The sequence below is a fragment of the Oncorhynchus nerka genome, linkage group LG27 (assembly GCF_034236695.1).
Source record: "Oncorhynchus nerka isolate Pitt River linkage group LG27, Oner_Uvic_2.0, whole genome shotgun sequence".
Classification (NCBI taxonomy): domain Eukaryota; kingdom Metazoa; phylum Chordata; class Actinopteri; order Salmoniformes; family Salmonidae; genus Oncorhynchus; species Oncorhynchus nerka.
The window spans coordinates 68,351,076-68,368,379 of NC_088422.1; the positions used below are offsets into that span (position 1 = coordinate 68,351,076).

Sequence of the window (17,304 nt, forward strand, 5' to 3'; positions counted from 1 at the left end):
CTGAACAATTAATCAAATGGCCACCCAGACTATTTGCATAGACCCCACCCCCCACCTTGTTTTTACGCTGCTGCTACTCGCTGTTTATTATCTATGCATAGTCACTTTACCCCTAGCTACATGTACAAATGACCTCAACTAACCTGTAACCCCGCACATTGACTCTGTACCGGAACCTACTGCATATAGCCTCATTTATTATTTTGTTACAATTTATTAGATTTTTTACTTTAGTTTATTTAGTAAATATTTTCTTAACTCGATTTTCTAAACTGTATTGTTGGTCAAGGGCTTGTAAGTAAACATTTCATGGTAAGGTACCTGTTGTATTCGGTGCATGTGACATAAAATGTGATTTGATTTGGTACGGTATAAATGGTAGTCGTGGCCAAAATTGGTGATGCACGATATATCGGTGAACATATTGGAATAGGCTGATATTAGCTAAAAATGCCAACATCGGTATCGGCCGAAAGTCTAGTTTAACGCCGATGTCAAAGCTGATGTGCATACCTATATAACGTAGGTACATGATGTAATGACGCCACATAAAATATTGCGCTACACTTGCAACACAGCATTCATAACCACAATGTCTGCTGTGTGGATCGAGCAGTCAACAAGTCGAGCAGTCATTTGAAAGATTAAGAACATTTCAGCGAGACAACTCAAAGACGAAATCCATTAACGCCAAGATAATGGAATTCATTGCCTTTGACAATCAACCATTCTCTGTCATTGTTGATGTTGGCTTTCACAACTGATCGAGCACCAGTTACCAAGTGCGCTATTATTCAGATGTTGCCCTACCGGAGATACACAGTAATAGCGTCATTGCTATTTGCTTCACGACATACTATGAAACACCATTTGGGTCTCTGCGTATCAAAAAAGATAGATGTCAAATAACACTATTTGACAATAACACTATTTGATGTGTTAAATAAGCTTTTAATTTGACACTTCAAATAACACACTTCTAGTATACAGTGTTGTGTGTTCTGAATTTGTACGTGCAAGCCAAGCGCCACCACTACTATCTGTAGCACTGTCAAAGCTGTACAAAAAAGTCTACAAACACCAGCCACAAACGATGTGTTTACAATTCCGCATTGGTAATAAAGCATTATTTGTTCAACCGCAACTTCTAGGGTAGCTAGCTAGCTTTAGCTTGGTACCTAGATGGCACCAATACAACCACCGTGAAAACAATGACCAGTAGAAACTGCAGTCATTTTCACTATTCTTTGCAATGATTTAGGAATCCTTGTGAGTAAGTATTGTTGTTCCCCTATTGAAATTGAACAGTTCATTAAAATAAATAGCTAGCCAGCTACTTAACCCTGTTGCCCAAAGCTAACGTTATAAGCAGGCAGCTAGCTTCATCTGCCTAGTGAGGCTCGACCTGACCAGGGTATGTGTTGTGAAGCTAGCCACAATAAGTATTAGCGGTTTGCTTTCAATATAAAAGTCCCTTTTTGAACGTGATGCAGAAGGTTGCTATTGGTGGAATCATGCCATATTTAGACTAGATCATGTTAAACAAGGTTGGAGTGTGAAGCAATGAAATGTGGTATCAGTCTACTCGGTGACACCCACAGAACACAACAGTGAAGTGTTTACGCAAATATTAGCGTTGTAGCTCTTATCGCGGGACTGTGACTGTGAAATCACCTCCCCGGTCAGCCTATTGTGTGTATTGACATTGCACTGTAAGCTTTACCTAAGGTTTGGGGATCAATGAAATGGGGTAACTATACTCAATACCCAATATATTTTTTTCCCAACGTCGTCCTCAGAGTTATCAGACTCCAAAACATTCATGCAGTATTGTTTTTCCTAGGGAATAGCGTTCAATACACACAGGTTGACAATAAATGTGGCTCAATTCACAGTTGCTTCAGAGTCCCGCAATAAGAGCTACAAAGCTAATGTTCTCTGGGTGTCACTGAGTAGACTGATACCCCATGTCATCGATCCACAATCCATAGGTAAGGCTGTACAGTGAAATACGTATGCCCCCAATGCAATTCTAAAGTAGAATACATCCAGTGTGATTTCAACAGATTTTGTCAAATAAACAAATTGTCTTTTGTTGATTTTTATATAACATTCCAACCTCGTATAGCATGATCTATTAAATAATGGCATAATAGCTAGCTAACTATAGCTACTGAAACAGATTGTCGTTTTACTATTTTTGGGGAAGAACATTGTTTGCATCCATGAGCTAGCTAGCTTTTTTTATGACCTGCACTGTAGGTGCGTGAGACAGCTTTACCAGCATCATAGCATACATAGCATACATATCGATGAATCATATCGATGAATCGTTGTGATGGTGTAATCAATACGTAAAGAAATTATGAAAGCGTTAACTTATGTGACATGCAGTCATATTCAGGTCATGATTGGTCATCAAGCTTATTTGATACGTCAAATAGTGTTATTTAATGTGTACCTTTTTTTGACATGCAAAGACCCAAACTGCATTCCATAGAAATTCTGATTGAGAATGAAATGACTGGACAAATGAACAAAGAAACAGCACAGCAAGTAAGTGAAAGAAATCGGTTTTGATTAAGTTTTACTCGTAATGAGGACATACACTACCGTTCATAAGTTTGGGGTCACTTAGAAATGTTTTTGAAAGAAAAGCACATTTTTTGTCCATTTAAAATACCATCAAATTGATCAGAAATGCAGTGAAGACATTGGTAATGTTGTAAATTGTAGCTGGAAATGGCAGATTCTTTATGGAATATCTACATGGGTGTACAGAGGCCCATTATCAGCAACCATCACTCCTGTGTTCCAATGGCACGTTGTGTTAGCTAATCCAAGTTTATAATTTTAAAAGGCTAATTGATCATTAGAAAACCCTTTTGCAATTATGTTAGCACAGCTGAAAACTGTTCTGATTAAAGAAGCAATAAAACTGTCCACCTTTTAGTCTAGTTGAGTATCTGGAGCATCAGCATTTGTGGGTTCGATTACAGGCTCAAAATGGCCAGAAATAAATGACTTTCTTTTGAAACTCGTCAGTCTATTCTTGTTCTGAGAAATGAAGACTATTCCATGCGAGAAATTGCCAAGAAACTGAAGATCTTGTATAGTGCTGTGTACTACTCCCATCACAGAACAGCGCAAACTGGCACTAACCAGAATAGAAAGAGGTGTGGGAGGCCCTGGTGCACAACTGAGCAAGAGGGAAAATACATTAGTGTCTAGTTTGAGAAACATGCTTCATTAAATAGTACCCGCAAAAGACCAGTCTCAACGTCAACAGTGAAGAGGTGACTCTGGGATGCTGGCCTTCTAGTCAGAGTTGCAAAGAAAAAGCCATATCTCAGACTGGCCAATCAAAATAAAATATTAAGATAGACAAAAGAACACAGACACTGGACAGAGGAAGATTGGAGAAAAGTTATGGACAGACAAATCTAAGTTTGAGGTGTTTGGATCACAAAGAACAACATTCGTGAGACGCAGAAAAAAATGAAAAGATGCTGGAGGAGTGCTTGATGCCATCTGTCAAGCATGGTGGAGGCAATGTGATGGTCTGGGGGTGCTTTGGTGGTGGTAAAGTGGGAGATTTGTTCAGGGTAAAAGGGATTTTGAAGGAAGGCTATCACTCCATTTTGCAATGCCATGCCATACCCCGTGGACAGCGCTTAATTGCTTCCAATTTCCTCCCACAACAGGACAATGACCCAAAGCACAGCTCTAAATTATGCAATAACTATTTAGGGAAGAAGCAGTCAGCTGGTATTCTGTTTATAATGGAGTGGCCAGCACAGTCACCTGATCTCAACTCTATTGAGCTGTTGTGGGAGCAGCATCACCGTATGGTACGTAAGAAGTGCCCATCAAGCCAATCCAACTTGTGGGAGGTGCTTCAGGAAGCATGGGGTGAAATCTCTTCAGATTACCTCATCAAATTGACAACTAGAATGCCAAAGGTCTGCAAGGCTGTAATTGCAAATGGAGGATTCTTTGACGGAAGCAGAGTTTGAAGGACACTTATTTCAATTTTTAAAGAAAACATTTTTTATAACTTTGTCAACGTCTTGACTATATTTCCTATTCATTTTGCAACTCATTTCATGTATGTTTTCATGGAAAACAAGGACATTTCTAAGTGACCCCAAATGTCTTTGGTGTGCAGTTGAAGAAATCCCAAAATTTGGAATAATTGACTAAATCTTAGCTAATTCCACAAAGAAATCATAAAATGTCCCGGACAATATTATTGGCACCTTCTAGAAGTAATTTTAAATAATTAATGTCAAGCAGGTGATTCTCATTTACGTTGGAATTGAACTCACCTGTGGTTAGTTGAAGGTGGCTGCAGTATAAAAATCACGTATTCAACCAGTTTGAGTAGAGAAAAAGACTCATTCTCCTGTTTTGTGTCCCTGTGTGTACTGCAATGAGCATGGACAAAAGAAAGAAAACCAGATAATTATCTGAGGAGGTCAGACACAAGATTATAGCCAAGCACAGACAATCTCCAGAGACCTTGATGTTCCTGTTTCCACCGTATGTGATGTTATCAAGAAGTTTTAGGCCCATTCCACTGTAGCCAACCAACCTCACTGGACATGGCCGCAAGAGACAACTTGATGGAAGATTGCAGCGAAGGATTATTCTAATGGTGGAGAAAGCACCTCGGTCAACTGCCACACAGATTCAAGCTGACCTTCAGACAAAAGGTACGACAGCTTCAACTCACACCATCCGTAGCCAACTCAATGAAAAGGAGTTATATGGCAGGAGACCCAGGAGGACCCCCATCCTAGCCTGACTAATTTGTCAGAAAACACCTGAACATGCCAAAATTCTTCTGGGAGAATGTCCTGTGGACAGATGAGACCAAATTAAAGCTGTTTGGTAAAGCACACATCCCTATGTTTACAGAAAACAAAATGAAGCTTTCAAAGAAAGTAACACTTTCCCTACAGTCAAACATGGAGGTTTAGTGATGTTTTGGGGCTGCTTCGCTGCCCCTGGCACTGGTTGCCTTGAGCGTGTGCATGGCATCATGAAATCAAGTCAATACCAAGGTATTTTGGAGCGCAATGTCAGACCTAGTGTCAGAAAGCTGGGTCTCTGTCCAAAGTCATGGTCTTCCAGCAGGACAATGACCCCAAACACACTTCAATAAGCACCCAGGAATGGTTCAAGACAAAACGCTGGACTGTTCTGAAGTGGCCAGCAATGAGCCCAGATCTAAATCCCATTGAAAACTTGTGGAGAGATCTGAAAACAGCAGTTATGAGAAGGCACCCTTCTAATCTGGGAGAACTGGAGCAGTTTGCACAAGAGGAGTGGGCCAAACTACCAGTACAGAGGTGCAGAAAGCTCATCAATGGTTACTTGTTTGCTGTTATTTTGACCAAAGGCTGTGCTACCAAATATTAAGTCTAGGGTGTCAATAATTTTGTCAATGCCATTTGTTTGTTTATTTTCTGTTTTAAATTAATATATTAAGTTCTGAATCAAAAACAAAGGTTCTGTAATATTAACAGGGAAATAAAGAATTGTGGAGACCAAATACTTTGTTCAATTTCAACTTATTTTTAGGGAGAATTGTGAGTTATTTGAAAAATATTTTGGCACGACTGTATACCGCCCAAACATGGTGTAGTGTTGAGTATACTGTAGTAAGTTGATGTGTCAAGAAACCTGGTGCTGGGGGTTTGTTTGGCTATTGGAGTAAGAACTAGCTAAGTTTATTATGGGAAAATCCTCCGTAGTAAAGATTTAGATTGTAATGCTGTAAGCTGGCCTTGTCTGTGCCATTTAACCAGAACAGTCAGGACTGGACTGGAGAGAGGGACAGAAACTGAGCTGATGGTTGTTTTGCATCATGGCTAAAACTGACAGACTGGTCAATAGTTTCTCTCCCAGAAACTATTGCACAACTTTTAACCAGGGCACAGGTCAAAAGTAGTGAATAGCCACCACTAGTCAGCTACTTGCTCCACCCCCCAATGGACATGTATTCTTCTTACTCACTCATCACTCTATGGACAAGTATCCTTGTTTACGCACTTGGCAGCATCTGTATAGAATTTAAAACTAGTTGTAAATATACACAGAGTATACCAAATATTAGGATCACCTTCCTGATATTGAGTTGCACCCCCCCTGGGAAACTGTGGAGTGTGAAAAATCCAGCAGCGTTGTATTTCTTGACACAAACCGGTGCGTCTGGTACCTACTACCATACTCTGTTCAAAGGCACTTAAATTTTTAGTTGTGCCTATTCGCCCTCTGAATGGCACACATACACAATCCATGTCTTAATTGTCTCAAGGCTTAAAAATCCTTCTTTAACCTGTCTCCTCCCTTTTCATCTACACTGATTTGAAGTGGATTTAACAAGTGACAATCAATCATAGCATTCAACTGGTCAGTCTTTCATGGAAATGTTTTGTACACTGTGTATATCAAATCAAATTTATTTATATAGCCCTTCGTACATCAGCTGATATCTCAAAGTGCTGTACAGAAACCCAGCCTAAAACCCCAAACGGCAAGCAATGCAGGTGTAGAAGCACGGTGGCTAGGAAAAACTCCCTAGAAAGGCTAAAACCTAGGAAGAAACCTAGAGGGGAACCAGGCTATGTGGGGTGGCCAGTCCTCTTCTGGCTGTGCCGGGTGGAGATTATATCAGAACATGGCCAAGATGTTCAAATGTTCATAAATGACCAGCATGGTCAAATAATAATAATCACAGGCAGAACAGTTGAAACTGGAGCAGCAACACGGCCAGGTGGACTGGGGACAGCAAGGAGTCATCATGTCAGGTAGTCCTGAGGCATGGTCCTAGGGCTCAGGTCCTCCGAGAGAGAGAAAGAAAGAGAGAATTAGAGAGAGCATGCTTAAATTCACACAGGACACAGGATAGGACAGGAGAAGTACTCCAGGTATAACAAACTGACCCTAGCCCCCCGACACATAAACTACTGCAGCATAAATACTGGAGGCTGAGACAGGAGGGGTCAGGAGACACTGTGGCCTCATCCGATGACAGGGCCAAACAGGAAGGATATAACCCCACCCACTTTGCCAAAGCACAGCCCTCACACCACTAGAGGGATATCTTCAACCACCAACTTACCATCCTGAGACAAGGCCGAGTATAGCCCACAAAGATCTCCGCCACGGCACAACCCAAGGGGGGGTGCCAACCCTGCTGCCTTGTGATCTTTTTATATTCTATTATTTTACTTATTATTTTGTTTCATTCACTTCATTTTAACCCGTATTGTTAGCTTAAGAATTTCACTGTACCCTGCAATTACATCTGCGACCCTGTGCATGTGACTAATAACCTCTGAATTGATTTGGATTTGTTGGAGGCAGGCTTCTCTTTGAACTACAGTAGCTCAGCACAGCCAGGCCTATTGGCTAGTGACTGAATCTCGAGGCGTGCAGTAGTTGTGCCCTAACCGCCTTAATGTTACCAGGTTGTCGGTCAGTCAGCTGTGTTTACTGAGGGCCGGCCACATTGGCTTGGCGATGTGTCGGCGGCCAGCGCTGCGTAGTGTAGTGGCGTGGGAACAGTAGATGCCCAGCGGGGGACGTGAGGAATTCCCTAACAGTAACCCAGAGACTGAGTGCTCTGTCCTCTACAATTACACCATGAATGGGCTCTTGGGGATCCCATGTATGCATTATATTACCACTGAGCAGGGCTAGCACTCACACTACAGGGCTACCCCCCCCCCCATACAGGACAGGGAGGCTCGCTGTGCTGTACGTACACACACACTATAGCAGAGCTACAATGGGAACATTCTGTGGCCTGTTTAATAGGGCTTTATTTTCATTTAACAGTTTCTGGAAATGACTTGCCTGAGAGTTTTGCACACTCTGTCGTATGAGCACCTCTGTCCATACTATTATAGTAGGTGTTGTGTGAGCAAAATGGTTTCCAACTGAATCCAAACCTGTTGAGTCTAACCTCCCCCGCTGGTCTGAGAGGTGGTAAAACGTCAGACTACTCATATGGTGCACTGATTTAGAAACCATTTATTTGAATTTCATTCTGGTTTCACTACACTACTAACTCAACAATGAGTGTAGCAACCATGAGTGTAGCAAGATGTTATATAGATGACTAGCTCACAGATTCAGTTCCTTATGAGAAGTGTGAAACATGGCTGTAAAGAACAGTGACTGGGGCCAGAATAGAAATGTGATGGTACTGAAAAATCCCTCTCTCTGTCCTCCTCCCTCCCCCGCTCCTCTCATCACCCCCTTTTCCCTCTGTTTATTGTGCTACAGTTACAGCCACTGAAACCTGATAAGACCATGGGGGATAGGGGCCGAGGTTAGTGTGCAGGGCAGGCGGTGGGGGGAGGGGCTGGATTAAGGGGCCTCCTGTCCTACAGAGAATGATTAATGAGCCCCTAAAACTGGGGGGGCCCGCCTTTTTGATAGGGGGAACACTGATGGACAGCAGACGAGGGAAAGACTGCCACGTGTCTGGACTGCGAGGGAGGAGGGCATGAGGGATTAAGGTAACCAACAGACAGGGGAGGCACAGGGAAAGGGGAGGGGGGAGAGGGTGCCACAACTACAGAGGCATCAGAGGGGGAGTGGAGTGAAGGGAGGCATCAGGCCTGCATGTGTGGAAACAAGGCCACAGTCTTTCATTTCCCCTGGAAATTAGCGATCCGTCACTGGGGAAGACACTGGGGGTGTGTCCCAAACAGCACCCTATTCCCTATATAGTTTACAACTTTTAAACCAAGCCCTATGAGCACTACTTTTGACCTGTGCCCTGGTTAACTTCACTAGGGTAGGGGGCACTATTTTCACCTCTGGATGAAAAGCGTGCCCAAAGTAAACTGCCTACTACTCAGGCCCAGAAGCTAGCATATGCATATAATTGGTAGATTTGAATAAAAAACACAAGTTTCCAAAACTGTTAAAATAATGTCTGTGAGTAGAACAGAACTGATTTGTCAGGTGAAAACCTGAGAAAAATCCATCCAGGAAGTGGGATTTTTTTATGTTTGTAGTTTTCTATTGAATGCCATTACATTATCCATTGACTTAGGACTCAAATTGCACTTCCTATGGCTTCCACTAGATGTCAACAGTCTTTAGAAATTGTTTCAGGCTTGTGTTCTGAAAAATGAGAGAGTAAGACCACTCTGAATGAGTGGACCCTACAGTGTCCCAGAGCTTTTTCATGCGCGCGACTGAGAGCACGCCTTTTCTTTTTTACCTTTTATATTGACGACGTTATTGTCCGGTTGAAATATAATTGATTATAATTCTACGAACTTTACGGATACCATTGTATTTTTCGTCTGCCTATTGTGACTGCGTATGAGCCTGTGGATTACTGAACAAAACGCATGAACAAAACAGAGGGTTTTGGATATAAAGAGGGATTTTATCGAACAAAACAAACATTTATTGAGTAAATGGGAGTCTTGTGAGTGCAACCATATGAAGATCATCAAAGGTAAGTGATTAATTTTATCGCTATTTCTGATTTGTGTAACTCCTCTACTTGGCTGGTAACTGTTTGTAATGATTTGTCTGCTGGGCGCTGTTCTCAGATAATCGCATATTATGCTTTTGCCGTAAAGCCTTTTTTAAATCTGACACCGTGGTTGGATTAACAAGAAATTAATCTTTAAACCGATGTATAACACTTGTATGTTTTATGAATTTTAATAATGAGTATTTCTGTTTTTGAATTTGGCGCTCTGCAATTTCACTGGATGTTGGCCAGGTGGGGCTAGCATCCCACGTACCCTAGTGAGGTTGTAAGTCGCTCTGGATAAGAGCGTCTGCTAAATGACTTAAATGTAAATGTAAATGTTAAAAGTTGTGCAATACATGGGGAATATGGTGCTATTTGAGACGCAACTTAGGTCTGGGGCTGGTCCAGGCAGGAGCTGGGGATGGGCTGACAGAGTAGATTGGTCTCCTGAGGGAGGAAAGAGTGGGTACCGCAGGGCCAACCCCAGCCCAGCGCAGTCAGAGCCACTGCTTTATAATAAATGCCTTCTAGAATGTAGACAGATGCCGACAAGTATTCTTAGCTGCAGACATTTCTCTCTCTGATCAAAGATGTGGTCAACGTGTTGATATGTTAGAGGTCTGAGATTGTCTTGGGTAATTTTAAAACCTCGCCCGCCTAAATTACAAAGCCGTATTTAGATGCAGGCTCATCCACAGGCAGACCCATCAGTCCTCTTTTTTTCCCCCACTTCAAAACCAAAGGAAATTGGGGTTTTCCTGATGTTAGCTCGATGGGAATCTACTCAATCTTATTTGTTTAGTTTCGGTACCATCAGGGGCCCGCCCTTTTTTTTGTTGTGTGTCTTTCTCTCCCCCCTTTCCTGAATCAATCCACTTGGTTGTGGGATGTATTTAGTGATGTAAATGTTGCAGACAGAAACAGAATGAATAGACATGTGACAATTCCCTTCTCTATTTGACAAGGTTTCAATCTGAATGTTGTAATGTTAATGTAACATCTCAATAGTTCTCTCTTTGTCCTGTCCATCCAGTGATGGAGATGGTTAACGGCCCCCGATGGAGATCTTCACCAGCACAATATCCCGGCGCTGACATACAGTATGGTTTATATAGTACTGTTACATACGGCTCGGTAATGTACGGGTACACATTGTGTTTCCAAGAGATACAAAGAATGACATATTTCTGTACTGTCGGTGGACGAAGGATGTCTCATAAGAGCCTGTTGTACTCATTTACGCACACAGTCAGTGCTACAGTATCGATCCTAGACCTTCTACTTTTTATTGCATTCTCTAGGTTACAATGTCAGCCCATATGGTCCATGTATGGAGACTGGAACCTTGAGCTGGAATGAAACAATCAGCAGTTACCATAGAGGGTTTTGTATTGAGTTGTGAGGAGTACCTGGTTTTCTCTCCTCCACACCCTATGCTATCCCCAGTCCACAGCAGCTGATGCTCCTGTATTGATCACCTCTTGCTGAGGTCCAAATTGGCTCGCCAGCTGATGGCTTTATCTATCAATCTGGGTGTCCATTGATTAGAGCAGTTATCTGTGTTACAAAGAGAAGAGGGGGAGGGGGGGGCGCAGAGGTCCACTGAGACCCTGTCAATGGTCCTCCTGCCGGTGGGGGGAGAGGTTTCTGTCCCCTACCTACCCTCTAAACCAGCCCTGTTCTAGTTGGCCACCTCTGTGGTCACTGCAGCAGCCCAGTTCTTCTGTTATTTGAGGAGCAGCTGATTTCAGACTGGTCTCTCTGATTACCTCAGGCGAGAATGATGACGTTTTATACTTTGTCGGGGAGAGTAAACGTAGAAGCACAGTGGAGATCGAAAAGCCGTCTAATGTGTTCATCATGTCAAATTTCGACACCAAGCCAATTTTTGCTTAAAAAAATACATTTACCCACCAGCGCAATTTGGTTATATTAGACTACCGAAACTGAATACAAATGTAAAAGTGTAGGCTATGGTTTTGATCACCTCTTTATCTGATGGACTGATGATTAGAGTCCAGTCAGCCAGTAGTCCAAGCCAGACCCCGGCCTCGAGGGACCAAAGGGATTTGGGTTACAGTTGAAGTGGCTGTCTCACTTTTCGCGTTATCCACATTCCACCCTTTCAATCCCCCTCCCCCAATTCACCAGGTGACCCATCTTTATGACCCGAGAGAGAGGGAGTCATGTTTCTCTCTCTCTCTCTCTCTTTTTAATCTTTCTTTCTCCCTCTCTTTTGCTCCTTCTCTCACCCCTTTTATCGCTGATCTTCTTACTGAGCTAATCGTTCCCAATGAGAGAGAGAGATTACCGTCCCTATTTTGGACTGCAGCCAGATCACGGTCTACTCCGTGAGTTGTTGCTGTTGTTCCTTCATCATTGACAAGGCTGTATCAAAGGATTTGTCCTATAAATAAAAAAAGGCTCTCGTTACCCAGGCTTCAATCTAGTGATTTACATGTTGTGTATTGAGTTTAACATATAATGGAAGGTCTCTTTGCAATTTACTCTTCAAATGTTTGTTGTGGGATTTCTGTGTAATGGTTTGTCATGAGACACTGCCCCCTCTTCCCCCGGGGCCTGGCCGGCACCAGCTGTGCTTTTATATCCCCGCCTGCCTGGTGTTATTGGCCTCCTACATATATAGGGGGTCATCTTAACTCTCGCTATAGATAGGAGGGCTGTTTGGCTGCTGTGTGTCCACATACATATTCCGTACCACTTGATATGAATTGGTCAGTCATGTGATGCATATGAATGGCTCTCCCCAGACTAAAGATAGCTGAAGAATTCCATACCGTCGTTGGACTTTACCTTCTATGTCCCTCGGCCCTGCATTAAAAATCAAACAAACGCTGCTCCAGCATAGCAGGCCCTGACAATACCAGGCTCAACATATGGGTAAACTAAACATCCAGCAGGAGCAGTAAGGGCTGCTTGTAGACTGTAGTGGGTCTGAGACAGAGAGGCAGAACAGTGGTGGGGAGCTGCAGGCCCTTGTTTGGTCTAATCTGGGATGTTGCTGGTGGTGGATCCGAAGGGGTTTGGGGGGCGACGACACTGACATGAGGCAGAGGCCATTTGTGTTCTGGCTGACACCTTATAGCAGTAATCTAGTCTTTATCCAGCTGGCTGTCCCATCCACCTCATCCGCTCCTTCCCTCTCTGAGCTTGGGGGGGCGTGTGTATATAGAGAAAGGGGGAGGGAGGTCCACAGAAAGCGATATATCCTTTAGATAATGATGGGCTTATAAATGCGCTCCTGCTTGCCCTTGTTTCTCTCTCTTTCTCACCTCTCTCTCCATCCACTCTTTCCTTCCTCTTTTCCTCCTCCCTCACTCCAAAGAGGTGGATGGTAGTGAAATCCCACACCTCGTGGCAGCACATTCTGTAAAAAAATGCATTTCCTGTCCTCTCCCCAGCCCCTGTCAGCTGGAATGCGAGTAATGTGAAATCAGCTATATTTCATTTACGATGCCGTCATAAGAGCCAGTTCATTTATTTATTATAGAATTATTTAATGCAGACAGCTGGTTTACAAAAAAAATGGTCAGGGATCATCATGTAATGTAACCTTTTTGTTTTTTGTCACATGGAGATGGATCGTGTCCTTGGAACTGTAGGGGGCAGTGTGGATGGTGCAGGGGTAAGGGGGTTATACTTATCATGTGACAAAGGGATGCTTCAACACCAGTCTCATTGGTGTTTTTAAATGTTCTGTTTTCTCCCCTGGAACTGTGACTCGCTAACTGACTGGTTCAGACTGCAGTAGGCTGGTCTCCCTCTTTTTGATCTTGTTCTCTATCCAGCGTAGTGTCTTCTAAGCTGGGCTGTGCCCACTACTGACAATAATGCCTCAATTACTGTACTGTAACTCTCTCCCAGTGGGGTGAGAGGTGGCTGCCTCCCTTCCTGCCACTATGGGCCTCTCTCTGTTGGGCTCTGGCCCTGTCTGAACACTGGAAGTACTGCGAATGGAGGAAGGAGTTAGGGAGTGGCTCAGGGAGCCTTCACCACCACAGCACTTCCCACCACCATGACCTCTGACCTCTACAGCCATTAATCATTCGCCTCCTGATGGCCCTGTCCCAGGGGGGAAATCAGTCCAGGGCAAAGGATGATGGGAGGTGAAGCCTGTAGCCAATTACAAATCGTTTCGGTGCTGCAGTGGACAAATCCCTGCTTCCCTTTGAGAGAAAGCAGCCAATAGTGGCCTACATTAACGCTAGCATGAGCTAATGCTTCAGCTGTTCAATATGTGGCCTGCTATCATGGCTACGCTGCTCTGCTACTCATTTCTACATCGACTGACTCTGGTGTGGTGATTCCCATATTAAAACGTGTTTAAAGTGATTGTGCCCACAGGCCCAAAAGAGCTGGAGCAGATGTTTATCACCAAAGACTGGTGGGTTGTTAGTTCTCACTAATGTTTCTCCATCTCCTCCAGTCCAGCTGAAGGGGCTTTGGTTAATTACGTCATTTAATCATTTTCATAAATGGGTTGTTGCAGTTTGCTCACATTTCAACAGATCCTGTTGAAACGTGTTCATTTGCGTTAGGTTTATTGTAGCGTTAGGTTTATTGTAGCGTTAGGTTTATTGTAGCGTTTGTATTTTGTTTACGCAGGCAGAATATCTGCTTCAGAGGGAAAAAATCTATTGTCTAAATTAAAATACCGATTCTTGCAAAAAAAAACACTTCTCTACATCGCTTCCTGATGGTCCTATTCCTAACATTGATATTAGTTCGCTGGAATGGAATAGAGGCATTGATGTGAATTAAAGCCTAAATGCTGGGTTGTCAGTGCAGGTCAGGTCTATTGTGCTTATCTGTTCTGGCCTCATTGTCCAGGGGGACATACGGCTGGCTGTGTATGAAAACGGCTTCTTGCTGACCTGCACTTTAATTCAGACATCAATAACCCCTGGCCAACCTCTGACCCCTGCAGTTGTACTAATTGTTTGATGCAGGATTGATGTCCTTGCAGCGCTGCATTAAATAACTGTGGCCTGACCAGGGCTCAGGCTGGCCTTTTACACCACATTCCTTCTGCTTTTGATAGGCAGTATGTTCTGGAAGCGCTGGGTCGGGCTGGGCTACTGCCTCCTGTTCTATATACCCTCTACCCAGCCTCTCTCCGTCTCTCTCTCTGGTGGCTGGTGGTAGTGACACCATGCTCTCTGTGCTAATCAAACATCCTGCCTGATGTCATCTCATCCACCACACAGAGAGACAGGACTCCAGACACATTAGTGGGCTGTTGGCACTTCCTCAATCTTACAGGAAACTGATATGTCCTAGCGGCCATGGACAATCTAAAGTTCATATTATGTGTATATTGTACCCTAGTTTTGTGAAATGTCTTTCTCCTTTCAGATGTGTTTTATTTATTACTACTCAATACTACTACTACAGTACTATAGATGAGAAAGTGGCTATTTTGGCAAAAGTGTCATCTGTTTCGGAGTCTGTTAATCTTCTCCAGAGATCAGAATGTTGAATTCCGGGAAAAGTTGAGGCTATTCCCACTGTCTCGTAGGTGTAGTGGATTTTGATTTCCTAGCTTAGTAGCTGTAGTTACCGCTGGCTTTGTTGATGGCCTACTGTATATAGGCTTTAGTCGGGTTGCAAAGATTCAAAAACATTTTGGTAAATTTCAAGGAATTTTCCTGGAAATTTTCCATGGGAAGTTAAGCCTGGGAATTTAGGGAATTTTGCTTAAATTAATCAAAAAAGTTAGCTTATAACAGTGAAACTTTTTTTGTGGGATACACATACGGCAATTCTAGGTCTTGTGGCATATTTTGGTTAAACTATCCCCAATTCAATGGAATTGCAACCCTCTGCATGCACAGTGCATTCTTCCATCACATGTACAGCTGATTCTCAAGATCCTCCACACTAATGAGATGCTATTGAGCCCACAATACTACACTGTCTGAGCCAGTTTTGATTTCAATACTGGGTGGGGTGAATATATTTTATATGACACACGTGATTTGTTGTTCACTAGTAAATAGTAGCCTACAGCAAAGTGTGTTAAAATATTTTATGGTAGTTAGTTTTTGCTACCATGTGGGTTTTAGCTTGCTTGAGCCTGCTATCTGAGGAGTGTTACTTCACCTGTTTCCATACATGTTTCATTTTAAAACATTTATCTTACAAAGGAGTTGTTTATTCTAACTGCTTAACTATTTATCTGTACATGGAATTGTATTTGTTTTTTTAATCTTTTTTTTCATATCTTTACAGGAAAATGCCACAGGCACTATCTGATGTGTGGATACATTTCACTGCAGCTAATGTAGAAGGAAAAGCTGTGTACATTTGCGAATACTGTGCCAAATCATATGTGAAGAATGTAACAAAGATGCAGAATCATCTGACCAAGTGCATAAAGTTCCCTCAGCGCTCACAACACGCAACCTCTGATAAAAGTCCCTCTACTTCCATTTGAAGTGAAAATGATGAATCAGACACCTTATAAATAGCAACAGCTCATGGTTCTCCTGGAATCAGAAGTTTTTTAGACTCAATGGAGGAACGTAGTCAGAGAAATGCTGATGAATGTTTTGCTCGAGCTGTGTATGCAACTGGTTCACCTCTGATGCTCACAGGCAATGTGTATTGGAAGAGATTTCTGAATGTTCTTTGCCCAGCATACACCCCTCCAACCAGACATGCTTTATCTACTCATTTGCTGGATGCAGTGTTCAGGTGCAGGTCAAGCAAATCATAGAGAAAGCAGACTGTATTGCAATCATCTACTGATCGGTAGTCGAATGTTCGTGGGCAAGGAATAATTAACCACATCTCCACCCCTCAACCAGTATTCTACAAGAGCACAGACACAAGGGACAACAGACACACCGGTCTCTACATTGCAGATGAGCTGAAGGCAGTCATCAATGACCTTGGACCACAGAAAGTATTTGGACTGGTGACAGACAATGCTGCGAACATGACGGCTGTTTGGTCTAAAGTGGAGGGCTCCTACCCTCACATCACACCCATTGGCTGTGCTGCTCATGCATTGAATCTGCTCCTCAAGGACATCATGGCACTGAAAACAATGGATACACTACAAGATAGCCAAGGAAATGGTTAGGTTTTCTGCTATAACTTGATGACCCTTCACAATCTACCTCACCAAGCAAAGTGAGAAGAATAAGAGCACCACATTGAAGCTGCCACTCATTGGGGTGGTGTTGTCATCATGTTTGACAGTCTCCTTGAGGGGAAGGAGTCTCTCCAAGAAATTGCCATATCAGTCTGCTCATATGGACAGCCCCATCAAGAGGATCCTTGTCTTTTGTATTGTATTTTGGGAGATAGTGGTAAGCAGCCTGAAACTCCTGAAACCTATAGCAGTAGCCATTGCATGGATTGAGGGAGACAATGCCATCCTGTCTGATGTTTAGACTCTGCTTGCAGATGTAAGAGAAGAAAACCGTCCTGCCCACTTCACTGTTGCTCCAAGCAGAGGAAACTGCAGTTCTGAAATGCATCAAAAAGCATGTTGAACCCCAAGTATGCTGGCAAGAGCATCCTGTCTGGTGCAGAGATCAACAAGGCCTATGGTGTCATCATTAACATGTCTCGCCACCTTGGCCTGGATGAGGGCAAGGTTCTTGGCAGTCTGGCAAAGTACACTTCCAAGCAAGGGCTTTGGGATGGAGATGTAATACGGCAGTCGTGCCAACATATCTCATCAGCCACCTGGTGGAAGGGACTTTGTGGATCTGAGGCTCTTTCCCCTGTTGCCTCCATCATCCTCCAAATCTCACCAA

The 17,304-nt window shown here is 43.2% G+C and overlaps 1 protein-coding gene across 1 annotated transcript in view; it reads left to right on the top strand.

Moving 5' to 3' along the window:
* Window positions 1–17,304, top strand: part of LOC115112203 (AT-rich interactive domain-containing protein 3B-like) — a 78,435-nt gene that overhangs the window by 50,433 nt on the left and 10,698 nt on the right. The gene's annotated exons all lie outside the window — the stretch shown is intronic.